We start from the raw sequence: 16,451 nt of genomic DNA, 5'->3' as shown, positions 1-16,451 counted from the left end.
AAATAATTTATTCATGTGATGCAAATTTTCAGCACCATTGTTCCAGTCTTCAGTGTCACATGATCCTTAAGAAATCATTCTAATATGCAGATTTGCATTTCTTATTAATTATCAATGTTGAAAACAGTTTTGCTGCTTAATATTTTTGTGGAAAAGGTGAACTTTTTTTTCTCAGGATTCTTTGAGGAATAGAAAGTTCAAAAGAACAGCCTTAATGTAAAATGCCTCTGATCAGTTTAATGTATGCTTACTGATTTGAAGTCTGACTGGCCCCAAATTTTTGAATGGTGTACAGTAAGTTTCCCGGGCCTAGAAATCGCAATTTTTAAATGCAAAAGGTTTTCCATGATTATGGGAATGCTGATTTTTTTTTTTTTTTTTAAAACATTTCGCCCAACTTACCAGACAAGAAGTCATGGGACAAATGTCTCCTATCCATTTGAGTGCATTGCAACTGGCGTTGCTGATTACCCATAGTCCCCTGATAAGATATTGAAAAAGAAAAATGTTCTCAAACAATCAAGATTGAACGATTTTGACTACAACAGATGGCAAGATAAAAATTGATGCCTAACATCTTACTGTGCTGTCAGACCATAATGCACTGAAATAGACCTCTCCCCAAGACCCCAACCGAGACATAATAGTAGCTTAGATCAGAGGGAAATTACAGAGCTTTAAAGACTTTTCATCCAAAGAGAAGACTAAGCAGGGGGCAGTCTGGAGAAAAATAAAGACATTGTTCTGGAAATATGTCTCTGGTACTTCACTTCTGAAATGACCAGACGCTCATTATCCAACATGCCTGTCTTCAAGAGCCTGTGGAGACACATCTCTGCCAAAATATAATGAGTGCCCTTTTGTTCTTATGTGATGCCACAATGCCACATCCCAAAAGCACAAATGGTGCAACTCTTTCAGTTAATATAACTATTACATCAAATCCCAAGATGCTCACTTGGGGTGACAAATATTGTTGTTTGAGCTCCAAAAATGAGTTAGCTAGCAGCTGTCTGACTGTGGTTTGATGGGGAGCATTGGTGAAACAAGGCTCAAGAGTGTCATTGGGTGGGTAGCAGATTAATTATCTATGTTCTCCAGCTTCCCAAGTCGATATGAAAGGTCAATATTTTTGCCCACAGGATCCTCAAAACAACATGACAGTCACACACTCGTCAAGCCTCGGGATAAAGGGAGCAATCAAAAACAAACTGGGCTCCGCGTGGTCTGAGTGATCCTAAAGCGAGATTAAGAATAATCAATTCTTCAAGGTCAATGCTGGGGTTTGAATGCATCTTACAGGTCAGTGACGGATGCCAGCTTGTTCAAATTGGCATATTTATAACAATTATGAGGGCCAGTAAAAAATATTCAAAATCTGAAGACTCAAAAATCCAACATCCAAAAATTTTAACTTGAATGTGCAAATGACAGAGATAACCACATTTCAGTGTTATTGTAGTAATCTAAAATTGAAACTAAAACCATTTCAAAAAAACATTTTCGTTACTTGAAATAAAATAACCTTTAACTGAAATAAAATAAAACATAAAAAAAACCTTACATCTACTTTATATAAAATAAAAATGAATAAATAAACTATAAAAAATACTAAAGCACAAACTAAAATTTAAATGAAATCGGTAAAAATAAAAACTTAAAATATAACTAGAATATTAATACAAACTATATTAGTATCTCAATAATATTCAAATAACACTGGTACATTTTTAATTACAGTGGATCCATACAACTTAAAGTTAATGTATTCCAGATGGTGTCATGCACATGCACATCTGACCAATAAGTCCACTTTGCATGATGTTTGACGTTGTGTGACCAATAGGTGGCATGGTCTGAAGGCAAGTTTCGCATGTATAAAACTCAATCTGACCTGGCAAGATAGTTCAGTCAAACAGATGCATGTACTCACATGATAGGTCTTGTTAACTTATTTATTGAAATGCCCTTGTAATGCCAAATCTGTACCAGACTTCCGCCTTATTCCATTCAAAAACTTACATCAAATATTTCATATTTGGTTATCACATGAGATATGAGACATGAGGGATGAGCTACTTGTGACATAGCCAAGTGTATAATAGAGTTCTGATGATATGAAGGTCAGACTGGAATAAATTGAAGACCAGACAGTGAACGTGTTGACATCTGTAGTGCAAGAGTAAATTTTCACCCTTCTCTCAATAGACACTAATAATAATATTAAATTCTCTCAAATAGACGCATACCTAATCCTAAATAAAAGACACCTTGCATATTAAATCATATTGTCATAAAAAAAGTAATAAAATAGCTTATAAAAAAAAGAGTTCCTAATAAAGGCTGATAAGAAAAATATACAAATTCTGGCTTATACTGAAATGTGATCATTTTATGTTATGGTAAATAACTATCAAGTTGGTCAATAATATAAATCACCGCTGTTTGCCTGTTTTTAAAACAAATTTCGTCTAGAATTTTATATTCGAAACAATTCTGAAACCCGGAATAGAAAAAGTAGGCTACTTGTTTTAGAACTAAATATATTAGTTAACATAATTCTGAAGCATTTATTAATCTTAGTTAATGTTATTGTCACCGGTTGTTGCAGAAGAAGGCACAAAGATGAAGAATAAGTTCCAACACAAAGTTTAATAATACTACTCCAACACGTAGGCGTACAGGCAGTAGCTAAACATAACAGTAACCGGACACAGAATGAAAGGAAGGTACAACTTAAGTAGTGAATACAAACGAGTTAATTAATCATACACAGCTGATACAAAAGACTTCATAATGACATAAACCATGACAACCAAGGAGTGGCGGGAAAATGAACAAAGGGAGACAGAAATTAGTGAATGCAAACTGAAAATCCATGGTAACTAATCAAACTGAACAAAATTGTGACAGTTTCTTTCAACAATTACTAATACATTGTTAAAATCAAAAGTTGTAACTGTCAGTGTTATTTAATGGACATGATCTGACATGAATAGTATTTTAGTAGTAATGTCAACAAAGATTAATAAACACTGTAACAAATGAATTGATCATTGTTAGTTCATTTGATTTATTGCATTAGCTAATGGGGCCTTATTGTACACGAATACTGTAATTTACTGTATCTATTTGAACTCACAATATTTTCCTCGTTCTCCAGCACACAGTTGACCATGCTGCGTTCCTCACAGTGGCAGTTTTCATTCTCCATCTCAAGATGGCTGAGCTCCAGTTGGTTCATGGCATCCTGGAGGTCCTGAAGTTTCCCCAGAGCCCAGTCAACCTGGTGCTGCCAGCTGGCGGCCTGAGCACTGAACCGCTCCCAGTGCTGCTGAACCTCAAAGGCCTGATCCTGAACCGCTTGAGCCAGCTGACGAATCTTCTCTTCCTGTGCTGTCTCTGCTGGAAGTTAAAATCAGCTTTCAGTCAAATGACCTCAAACGAGATGTTTTTTGTCATCATTTACAGTGATAATTTCTCCCACAGTAAGAATAACAATATTTTGCGATATGTGGGTAAAGACTTTCTGCATATAATGACACTGATATTAAACTGAGGTATATGAATATGTGGCATCCTTAACATTATCACAGTGACACTCCAGCCACTTAAAAGTAATTTAAGCTACAATTAGCGCTGTAGCGCAAACACATCACTGTCACATTTATATTGCATGTAACTGCAATCTGATGTAAACAAAAACTCTGTGCTATCTCTTATAGCTTTGGAAAGTCCGATTCATCTTAACCGGTCCTCTCTCTTACTGTATTTGTAACTTTGGAAAGTCCGATTTAGTCTGAGTACTGAGTCAGTTCGTCCTAACTGGTCCTCTCATATAGCTCTGAAAAATCAGATCTAGTCTAGTGAATCAGTTTGTCCTAATCGGTCCACTCTCTGCTTTGGAAAGTTCGATTCTTTCCAGGAAATCAGTTTGTTTGAATGGTTCTTGTAAACATTTTGGTTATTAACGTAACCTTGGTTCCCTGGGATAACGGAAACGTTCCCTTTTCATATGGTTCACATGCATTGCATCAGTTGCTGAGGCTTTGGGGAACCTAATCCAATAGCGCCGTGTTACGAGCAGAGAACAGAAGACCCGTCAAGGTTAAGGGCCCTTAACAGGCTTTCATCGACCAACACTAGAGTGTAGATACCTGGAGGCAAAGCAAGAATTCGCCAATATAGTTTGGCTCGGGCCTACGAGGCCAGAGCCAGAGAATATGTGCTGCATGAAGATAGAACAAGTATAGTGTAGTTTAATTACGGTTAAAACTTATGTTTTAATCTTGCTTTTATCAACTAGCACAAGCCTGTTGTAGCGGACCCCGTCCGAATGATGGCCAAAACTTTACTGATTCGTTTTTTGAAGAGTTGCTTACGAGGCATTCTTGTCGCCACCTTAGGCACATAGCCATGCCTCTGGCTAAGTCAAGTCAAGACAAGTCAAGTCACTTTTATTTATATAGCGCTTTTTACAATACAAAAAGGACAACCTTACAGTCGTTTGGCCCAAACTCAAGCCAGGATGCGCTCACCAAGAGTCCCTGCAGGTTGCCAACTCGCTTGATCTCCTGCCAAACCCAGCAGGAGAGCGGTCTTAAGCAAAAGGGGCTGCAGCATGGCCGTCTGAGCTTGAAGAGTTTTGGAGAGCCAAGAGGACTGTGGACAGGTCCCCAGGTCGGAACCACGTGGTGGTGAGGGGGATTCTGCCTTCTAGCCCCCCAAGGGAATCACACTATTAAGCTGTTCCTTCCAACCGACTGGCCAGCGATAGGGGTGGGGTATGCTACAATAGTTGTCACATATACTTTGAACATGGATGGGGTGCGCCCCTCATCCAGCAACCCCTGCAGGAAGGACAAGTTTGATGCAACGTCACAAGACAAAGGGTCTACGTTCTGGGCTGCACACCAGGCGGATAAGACAGACAACAAGGACAATTGGAAAGTGGTCCGGCTGTAGCGGACCAGAAAGAACGAGGCAGCTGTCTGGCGGGGAGCTCGCTGGCGGTGCCCCGGCTTTAGGAATCACACGTCAAGGCGGCTGCGGGCGGGCTCTTCTGGGGCTGACCACTCCACTCCAGCCTTGGTAAGGACAAGGATAAGTTTGCATCCAGACCAGGACTGACATCACGTGGCTCCCTAGGCAGCAGAGGGCGGAGTCTGACCAATACTCTGCATTAGAAACTGCCAATGACATGGTGTCAGTGGCAAATTCCATCTCAGAACCCCCAAAAGAGACCAAGCTGCTTGCACCAGATGAGGGGCGCTGGTCTTTGCCGGAGAAGAGCACCAGGAAATCCTCTCGCAGTGGGGATTCTAAGGCACCCGGGATTGGGGCCGACGTGAGCTCACTTGATCCCACTTGCTCAGCACCGCAACTCCACTATTTCTTCCTCCGAGAGGGAGAGAGAACGAGGGAGCACGAGGGGCGGGATTGCTTTTTTGGAATCGCAGATCTTGGATGAAAGCGGTCCACAAGCGCAGCAGGGCGAGACTCATGCTATTGCAATGAGAGCAGTACATCTTGATGAGCACGGCCTCAGCATGGGGGCGGCCCAGGCAGGCGATGCACTCAGAGTGCTCATCCGAGAGGTGCAGGGGTGCCCTTCATGTGCCACACTACTGGGGTGACATTTTGGAGCAAATGCAGCAGAAAGTATGCTCTTTTAGACTGGAATTTGCTCATTTAGTCTCGCCGTATAGACGCAGAGGAGAAGCGCTGTGTCTCTCAACTGCAGTGCTGTCAGCATCATCACTCTGCTGCTGGGACTCTTCCATGGCAAGCAAGCAAAAAGGCTTCTCGTGTTCTTCTTCTTCTTCAGAACCAGCAAGGAGATGATCTTCGCACTTGAATGAGAAAGATTCTGATGAAATGGCATTCAGTGCCATCTTATATAGGCAAATTGTCCCGCCCATTTGGGCACCCTGAAATGCCATTTGTTTGTGTAAGTGCAAAGATGCAATTCAGGATTCAGCATTTCAGAGAAAAGGATGCTTACGCAATGCGTGTGAACCAGGCGCGTAGCCAGTAATGTACAGTAAAGTAGCCGCTCACATTATTCACTGGCCCGCCCAGGCAAGTTTGATCAAAATACATTTTACATTTTAGTTTATTTTTATTATTCAAATGTATTTAAGAAAATATATTAATATAAACCTGATTTATTGTTGACTGGTGTGTGTGTTTAATTTGTTTTCCGAATAAAATGGAGCTGTTGAAGCAAGTTGTAGAAAGCCTCCCTCCGGAACGTAATTGGTTGCTATGGACGCAAGTGTTTCCGACAGGAAGACTCTCTGGGCGGCGGGCTCTGGCGGCCTTTAGCCAGCTAACTTTGCTAGCTGCTTTTTAGCCAAAAAGTTCTTTGAAAAAGAACTCTGTGACTCTTTGGACTATGATGAGATAATTTCTGTTTTCAACACTAAACCCAGGCACTTGCGTCTTGTTTTGTAGAATGAAAACAACAAAGGTAGGCCTGTTGTTTAACTAATTTCCTTAATTTTTGCCCGTCAAGTGATTTAAAGCGAGACACGGCAGGCAAAAACATCTGGGTTTTTTTCACTGGTCAATTTTGAGATATTTTACTACATTTTATCTATTTGCGTCTGGAGATTTCTCCTAAATTCAACAAAAGTTGGCGTTCTAAATCAATATGCTGCTCCGCGATCGCTGCCTGCACCCTGTCATCACAAATACCATTGAAAAGCTCTCTCTCTCTCCTGTACAATGCTGTCGGATCCAAATATGGTCATTTCCTTTAATCAGCAACAATCGTGAAAGTACAATGGGGCATTTGACTCTAAAAGTGAAATCTCATTGGCTGATGTCAATTTCTGACAATGTGATTCGTTCAGATGCATCACGTGATGTGCTCTGATGTGTGTTTTTGACTGGGGTTCTGTTCAGTTGAAGGCCATAAATGCTGTGTTATAAGTTTTGATGTGTTTTAGGTGGTTTGTATTGTTGTTGCTGTTGATTTGATAAGATATTGTGTCTGTAAATAGTTGTTTCTACTAAAAAAGTATGCTTTTTTACATCACAAATCTTTAAATGCCGTTTTCTCAAAATGAGTTTTTTGTCATTCTCCTGTACAAACATCTCAGCCTATGTAGCACCTGTGTACACCAAACTTTCCATTTATACACTTAGAAGTATTCTGAAGATATTTTCAGAGGGATTTGTTAATAAATCATTCCTGGCCTGATTTATGTGACATTTTAATAAAAAAAATATGGCGAAAATACATTTTTTTAAGGCTATGGACAGTACATTTTGATTTCCTAGGTAATAAAAGCATCCTGAAATCCCTCTGAATTTTTTCTTTCATCTTGTGTGTAAACAAAATGAATAAAGAATTTTGCACCTGGCTTTATCATATGTTCAGATCTATCTACCGAAAATATAGGCCTATGCACAATCGTGCATATTTAATGAGATAATGCCTAATTTGCATAATTAAACATAACAATTTCAAAAACTTGTAATACATTTTTTTATATACTTGTAAGTAGTCAGCTGAGGAAGTTTTATGGTAATATCTATTATTTTAAAATGTTACCCTATTCACCTGTAGTGTCTCGCCTTAAGTTAGTGGTGTGTTGTGTATAGCTGTATGCCTTATAGGCAAGCCTACTTTGTTTAGTTTAAATTAGTTGCTATTTTTTGGCACAAAAGCTTAATTTCCACCAGGCTGATTGCATTGTATATGGTTGATTTAACAGAAATTAGGGAGTGTGTTGTTATTTATTTCAAACCGTGCTCTGCTGATAGTTTTCATTATTTGAATTTCTTTTACTTTTAGCCTACTTTATTTTCGGGTGAACTGTCTTTGCACTGCTGACTAGCCTGAATAAAATAGACAGGTTATTGTCTATGCTGGTTTGTCCAGCCTTTATTGAGCTCTGTTGGTTGAACATGATGATTAGACAGTGTTTTGTTATTGCCTTTGCCGAATATTGCAAAATAAAGGTGTAACTGTTTTTGCAGTTTGTCTATTCTTTTTTCTACTCTCTAAGGTTTAATTATTATTTAAGTCGTTTTTTTTCTAGGAAAAACTATAGGCCCACTCACTTTTTCACTGGCCCGCCCAAAATACAATTTCTGCCTACGCCACTGGTGTGAACCGTATCGAAAGGGAACGAACAGATACCAAAGAGATGCACCTATTCGAGTCTCTACGTGGCATTTCAATTTTATTTTGATAGTTTATCATGCCTTTGCTATATAAATGTTCGATATCATGTCATCCTAATTGGAATTGTTTATTGATTATGTTAGAAAACTATAGTACCGATTATATTACAAATTATAGAATTGATAAGTTAGTTAAATTATTTGGTAATAAAGCTATTGTCCCCTTAAGGAGCTCCAATGTATACTTTAAAAAGTACAAAGTACTTGTATGCCAGAGGCATTTGGGGTTATCCAGGACTGAATAGTTTAGTAGTTCATAAAGCATAGACAAAGATTAGTCCTAACCATATTACTGTGGACCAGAACTTGCTGTGTGTCATTACTGAGGACTCTGATCTTTCCTCTGTGATCAGATTTACATCCGTACCCTTCAGCACTCTCTCACTTTTCACTTTGTGTCCTATAAGGTTTATTGTCTCCACTGAGCCATTTCAGAGACACATAAATCAAGCAGCAACGACGCTATAGACTAAAACTATGACCTCCAGAAATGAAACGTGTAATAAAAAATTAGTGTTTGAATCCAGGAGACGACCATTTACATCAGAAAGACAATACACATAAAATTTGACACTTGGTGGCATCTTTAATAGAATAGAAGACAAGACTGCTAGGTGTGATCTATCACTGCAATAAAGTGTGTTTAACAGTTAGGGTGATGCATTGATAATAATAAGAAATGTTCAGCATATTTTTCTTATGTTCAGCATAAGAAATCAGCATATTAGAATGATTTCTAAAGGATCATGTGACACAACAGTTATTTTTAAATTGTACAAATATTTCACAGTATTACTGTTTTTAGAGTGTTTTTTATCAAATAAATGCAGTCTTGGTGAGCGTAAGAGTCTTCTTAAAAAAACATTGGTAAAATTTTACAATAAGGTTCATTAGTTAACATAACATTAGTTAACGTGAACTAAGAATGAACAATACTTCTTCAGCATTTATTAATCTTAGTTAATATTAATTTCAACAAATACGTTATTAAAATCAAAGGTTCTATTTATTATATTAGTTATGCACTGTGAACTAACATGAACAAACAATGAACAGCTGTATTATTATTAACTAACATTAACAAAAAATTTAAAATAGTGCAACAAATGTATTGTTAGTTCATGTTAGAAATTAACTAATGTTAACTAATGAACCTTATTGTAAAGTTTTACCAAAACATTTTTAAAAATCTTGCAGACCCCAAACTTTTGAACGGTAGTGTACAGTACATGCGTGCATAGGCCTATTGAGCATCTCATGTTGTATAAAACAAATATATAAAAAAAACATGCATAAAAATAAATAAATATAACAAATAAGATAGGAGGAGACCTTAATTATCTCTCATACACAGCAATTTGAGTAAATACATTTTTGTTGAAGTCTCCTGCTTCTCAGATGTTTCTCCTAAGAAAAATATATACATTTTACATCTGCACCCTTCAGAGTTTCAGAGGGGATCTCAACAATGTCTCAAACTTATCAAAATATCTGCTGAGCCTGCAAACCCAAAGCCTGCAATCAAAAGATTTTAATATGAACTCTTCAATATGGCATTTCTTATCAAAATTTCCCAATACAAAAATGATCTGAGCTTTTTTTGATATGAAACATAACTGAGAACTTCTCTGCTATAAATGAAAAATCTTTAAAAAGCAAAACAAAATGTTCCTCTTGGAGGATTCAAAACATTCAAAGACAGTCTCTCACCTGCAGCCGTCTCTGTACTTCTCTGGACCTCCATTGTTGTAGGTTGGACAGCCAGAGACAAACACACCTGATTCAGAGTGCCGTCTGCATCCTGTCCAATCAACTCTCTGTGCAAGGCCTGTGTCGAACAGCTCATTAAAGATGCAGAGGTCTGACATTTAAACTAAATGTAGACATTCATTACATCTCATTCTGAACACATCAGAGGGGGTGAAATTGGAGATATAATTACTCGAAAAGCAATCAGAAAACAAAGCAGAAACCCAAACATTAGCTGGGCTGAAAGTGACAAATTGTGGAACAAAATTGTTGAAACAGAGAGAAGACGTGTTGTGGTCGATATCAGAAGGAAAACGTTTGATTAATTCTGCATGGATTTAACTGATGAAGCAAGATAATATCATCAAATCATAAATGAGCCACCGACTATAATAATGAGATAAAAATGAATATGTGGGGAAAGTGAGGTGCAGACTGGCAGACAAAGTTTTTTTTTTTTCTCTGTAAAATACTGATTAATTCAATCGTTATATATGAAATAATACTTCATTATGTTGTTCACAGCTATAAATATCTGAGTTCTGTTTGTGAAGACAGCTTTACTGCAACTGATGTAAATAATGCAATGTTTTAATGCAATAAACTGCAATGATAAAACATCTAGGACATCAATAATTCAGCAGTGCAATAACAAATAAAATCAATTCACAGCTTCTGCTTGAGGGAAACATAATCAAGGGGTTTAATTACTTTGTATTGTATCTTATTATACACAATATCTGAGGACTGGAAGACGCCTGTTTAAAAGGGCAGTGTAATCAGTGCATGCGGGTAGGAGGTGCTGGTACAAAGTGGTAAATTCTAAAACATTATGTATAAAAAATAATACAACATCACTCATAATGGACTGTAAGTGCTGAACTCTCCTTCTACTGAGATGCAATGGTCCTTACAATCAGAAGCTGTGAACATGCACGCAGTGTGACTGACCGTACAGTAGCCTTGCTGCTGCAGTAAAGTATGTACGTCCTCTCCCACCGGCCTTTGCCGTGTCAGCTCCTCATCTTTCAGCTTTACACACAACCAAAGCTCTTCAAGGATGTCTATAAGTCCGGTCCATTTCTCTGCACCGGCCTCCAAACACTCTCTAAGAGCACATGACAATTTGAAGGGAAATTCAGGACGTTATGTTCTGTTTGCGAGATATCTGTTTGTTTGTTTTGTTTGTATTGCTGGATATATTGCACAGACCTTCTGGAGGCTATATGAATGTGGTCCACATCTCTGAACTTATCAAGCTCTTGTGCCTTGGTATTTGGGATCTGACCTCTCAAAGCCCTTTTAGAAAGATCAGTCTGGGTATCAACATCTGTCTGAATGTCCTGAGGAGACATAACAGCATGCAGAAGTTAAAACTGCACCAATTCAAACGAATCTCAATGGACTCTGATTGAGGGATCTTCTCCTTGTTCTGTCCCCTATAAATAGAATTAAAGTGAAGCGGAAATAGCACTGCTTCAATAGCTGTTGAATGAGACTAATGAAGGAAGACAAAATCTGGAAAATGAGTGACAAACAATCCAAAACCTCTGTGGTTGACAGAACACACCTACTTGCAAAATAAAGTATTACCTCAAACAGAAGACATCTCACTTGCCTTTAGCAGTCTGCTGTAATTCCTACCTATAAAACTTTCATTTATGGTGGCAGTCGCCTTAAAGCCTCCACAGACATATAATGACTGGTTGGTTTATATCAGAGGAAATGTAGCTCTCTTGTTTAGGGCTGCAGTGATGATATACAACCAAAGAAAGACATCAAGCAGAGACTTAACAGACAGTCTTTGCTTATTATGCTGGAACCCATTAAAATGCCAATACCGTTGTCTATACTGCTAATAAGTAGAACTGGGAAAGACAAAACAAAATGACATTTGCCATCATTATTACTGCCCAAGATGTTTTAAAAAATGATCATAATCTTGTGTGCTCTTCACACACATTATAAAGAGGTTGTGATAAAAATAAATTTACACAAGTATAATAAAATAATTCAAAAGTTTGGGCTGCTGGATAGAAAAAATACACTGCAATTTCCTTGGTTCAACATAACTGAATCATCAACGTTTTTCACATCAACAAATTCACCAAATTATTTATGAGCAGGACAACAATGACACAGCAAATGAAGAAGCAATCTAATGTAAAACTGAGCAATATCAATAACCTTCAAAATTCACAGACTGATTTTAACCAGGAAAGCCTGTAAGCCTGCTCTGATCACACCGTCTGAGCATGGAAAAAAGCATATCGTTTTTTCTGGATGTTAGGACAATAAACTGAACAACTCTATAACATACTGTAAAGTGGATAGATACACTGTAAACCCTAAAAAGTTGCCTAATTTTAAGTTAACAAACGCCCAAAATTAAGTTAGAACTTAAATTTTTTTATTTCGTACTACACAAATGTTAATTGCAATTTAATTGAAATGTTGACTAAAATAACTCATACGGTTTGGTTGCATAAATATATTAACTTTCAGATTTAGCGGATACCCAGCATAAATGGTGAAAATTCTGTCATCATTTACTCACCCTCATGTCGTTCCAAACACGTAATACTTACGTTCATTTTCGAAACACAAATTAAGATATTTTAATGAAATCTGAAAGATTTCTGTCCCTCCGTTGACAGTCCATGCAACTACCACTTTGTCGCATAAAAAAGTGAATAAAGAGATCGTACAACTAATCCATATTAATAGAGCAGAGTCCAGATTTCCTGAAGAGACACAATCACTTTATATAATGAACAGATCTTTGAGGTAAGCAGTAAAGGTTTGCTTGCTTTTAGTCTGAGAAATAACAGATTGGCTCCCTTGTGGTGAGGAAGACATTAAGAAGAGGTTAATGTTCTTGCCATCTCATAGATATGGCGCCAACTGCAGTTTGTGCATAATACAACATTTCTCCGAAAAAAAAAAAATAGAAGAATGGTGCAACTCAGACTAGAGGAACTTTTACCAGGATGGCTGAGTGGCATGTATGCGCATTGTGAAAGTATAATAAGAATGAAATACATTAGGAAAAATGCCTAATATAGATAAAGTATGCCAAAATATTTTATTTTTATTTTTTAATGTTTAAGTGCATCGTCTGCACTTGTCTTAATCTATGTTCTTAGATTTAACACAAGCAGCAGCTTTATAAAGTACAAATCTAATAATCTACAATAAGAATGCTTAAAAAGTTGTATGTCCCATTCCAAATCTCTGAAATGAGTGATGAAACTTGGCTTAGAACATCTTTCGGATAAGCAGTATAAGTGTGTTTGCTATTAGTCTGGAAAATCAGAGATTGGCACATTGTTTTAAGACATCAAGAAGTTTATAAATACATTATTGTTTCTGGCATCTCAGATACGACGCCAACTGCGTCCTTGCATGATGCAACATCTTGCTGAGAAGCAAAGATATAAAAGCTTAACACTTGACATGGATGGCCAAACAGTAAAGGTGTGTGGGACTTAAAATCCAATGGACACATGTCCTTGTTGGTTCAAACCACACTCCTGGTAGAAATTCATGCCCTTTAAACATAATGCAATATACAGTATAAGTGTTCCACTTTGGTAGAAAATGTAGATGTAAACAACAAGTAACAACTTTGTTAAGTGGCCTATTAAATCATTAACAAGCTTATATGTTTACACAACAAGGTACTAAAAAGTTTTCCTTTGCAGTTTTGAAACAACGTTGTTTAAACGATCCCCGTTCACACGGATTCACGAAAACGGCAAATCATGCCAGGCCAGTAGTTGGCGATGTCACTTTGTAAAGAAACACTACGCGCCTATAGACTAAACAAGTAATATGCATGCACATGACCTCCCTGTTTTCCGAAAACTTTTTAGGTTTTTTGGCCTTTCATTATCACAACAGTAGGGGGTCTGAAAACACAAACTTTTGAAAACGAGTTCCAGAGTGCAGGTTTTTGAAAACAATACCGTTCTCGTTCAATGTAAACTACAAAAACGTGAATTTGTGAAAACCGTGAAATTGTTTTGTTATTTAAAGGGCGCATTTGTAATATGTGCCTATAGGCCGGTGCACAACGCGTGTACACTCTGCTTATTACACACACGCGCAGCAGCACACAAACATGCCAAATATTAAAAATAAAAGTTACTTTATACCAAAAGCACCTGCATATAACTGCGTATTTTTCACAGGTATACACATCATTACATTTAATTTGTTAGTGCTGTTGTACTGTTTAGACGTTATAAATGTTCTATTAAATTCTTTTTTCAGAACTATCAAAAAGCTTCAAGATGTAAATGTAAAACTTTTGACCTTAAATACAACTAAACTACACTAAACTGCTGTGTGGGTATGTGATCATTCGAACCAGGATGGCCGAGTGGTTAAGGCGTTGGACTTAAGATCCAATGGACAAATGTCCTCGTGGGTTCGAACCCCACTCCTGGTAGACCTTTATAACCTCTAAACATAATGCAATAAACAGATCCACAAAAATGACTAAGAATATGGTGTTATGCATGCCAGGCAGTTGGCAATGTAACTTTGTAAAGAAACACGTCATACTACCTAGTTTAAAAAAGGCTGCTCTGTGGGTAGATGTGGTCATTTGAAGCAAAACAACTTAATCAATTTCCTCAATTTGAGGTAATTTAATTCCAACATCCACCAGGATGGCCGAGTGGTTAAGGCGTTGGACTTAAGATCCAATGGACAAATGTCCTCGTGGGTTCGAACCCCACTCCTGGTAGAACTTTATAACCTCTAAACATAATGCAATTTACAGATCCACAAAAATGTCTAAGAACGTGTTGTTATGCATGCCAGGCAGTTGGCAATGTAACTTTGTAAAGAAACATGCCATACCACCTAGTTAAAAAAAAAGGCTGCCCTTTGTTTAGATGTGGTCATTTGAAGGTGATTTCCTTCCCACATCCACCAGGATGGCCGAGTGGTTAAGGCGTTGGACTTAAGATCCAATGGACAAATGTCCTCGTGGGTTCAAACCCCACTCCTGGTAATGATCTGTGGTTTTAAAAAAGCTTATGCAAAAGCACACCTTTCTGGAAATTGTTATGCAAATTTCTTGATATTCATGAAAAATGCAGTGCTTTGGGATTGTACCAGTAGGCTACCAGAGATAAACAACTGTGCAAGATTCCTGAAACAGCTTTTTTTCAACCTGAGTTTAGCCCCATATTACTCATTCCTCTTTTTGCAATATCTTAATGTTAAAACTTGGTTATTGTACTTTTCTTTCCTTGTGGTGCTACTGAACCTCCCAAAACATCACTGACTATATGTGATCACAAACAGATCTGAATAAAATGCAACTCCAAACGAAGTAATTTTATACAAAGCGCTCTTTTACCTTGCACAGTTTCTGGTAACGTGGTGACGTGACAGACATTCTTTGGATGTGCTGTAGAAAAAGCATCACTTTCTGCAGTGAAGATCTCACCATAGCCATTATCTTCAGACTGCTGGGCTTGTGTAAGATTCTCATCCTATAGGATTGCCACTCGTAATGTTTGCACAGTTAGTACATCATCTAGGCTTTGAAAGTGCATCCAAATGCTCCAACTGCCTGTCCAACCACTTAAGAGGTCATTTGCAAGTGTGAAGAAGAGAAAACGTCTCTCCAAAGCAGCAAACAAAGCCAGCACAAAGATCCAACCCAAGGGATGTCCTGTCTTCAGGCTTGTACTTTAATCTTCAAAGGGATACTGAACAATGAAGAGAGGAGTGATTCAGAACCATGAAAACTGAAAGTTGAGCTACGGTGAAAAGGCTTGTTTCCTTGTCAGCAAAAACTCCCTGTCTGGATGAGACGATGCTGAGCGAGAGAACCAGACTCCGAGTGAGTGGCAGAGAGAAAGAGAGAGAGAGATTTAGGGAGAGCACACAGTATAATACACAAAACAAGATTGCATGATACAGTCTTATTCAATCAAAATTAAATATTTTTTTATTTTCAATTTTATTAAATAAACATTGCATGGATTTCAGAAGGTCTTATTTGATTTGTCTCGTTTTACAGAATGAGAATGATTCATTTTGAGCTTCACGGGAAGCAATAACATCTGACTGTCTGATCAAAGTAATTTTATTTGATAAAGTGACCTAGAAAAATGTCTTGGCTTCTTTAGTGATGATTATGAATTACACAGACATATTCAACTATTGGAGAAGCAACAGTTGTATTAAATAAATCTGGACTCTGAACTAAAAGATGGCTGAATACGTGGTAAATCAATAACACATTTAGGTGATTAATAAATTTTAATAAAAGTTTAAGCCTACACAACTGTTCTGCAAGAGAACCGAGCCACTTTTAATATTTGCTAAATGTTGTCTATTGTTGTTTATTACCAGGATGGCCGAGTGGTTAAGGCGTTGGACTTAAGATCCAATGGACAAATGTCCTCGTGGGTTCAAACCCCACTCCTGGTAGAAGCATGCTAACTTTAATTGAACTACTGCGATGTTTATAGGTTTGTGTT

The sequence above is a fragment of the Scardinius erythrophthalmus genome, assembly GCF_964197995.2.
Source record: "Scardinius erythrophthalmus genome assembly, chromosome: 19".
NCBI classification, from domain to species: domain Eukaryota; kingdom Metazoa; phylum Chordata; class Actinopteri; order Cypriniformes; family Leuciscidae; genus Scardinius; species Scardinius erythrophthalmus.
Note: the sequence above shows the minus strand (reverse complement) of the source record.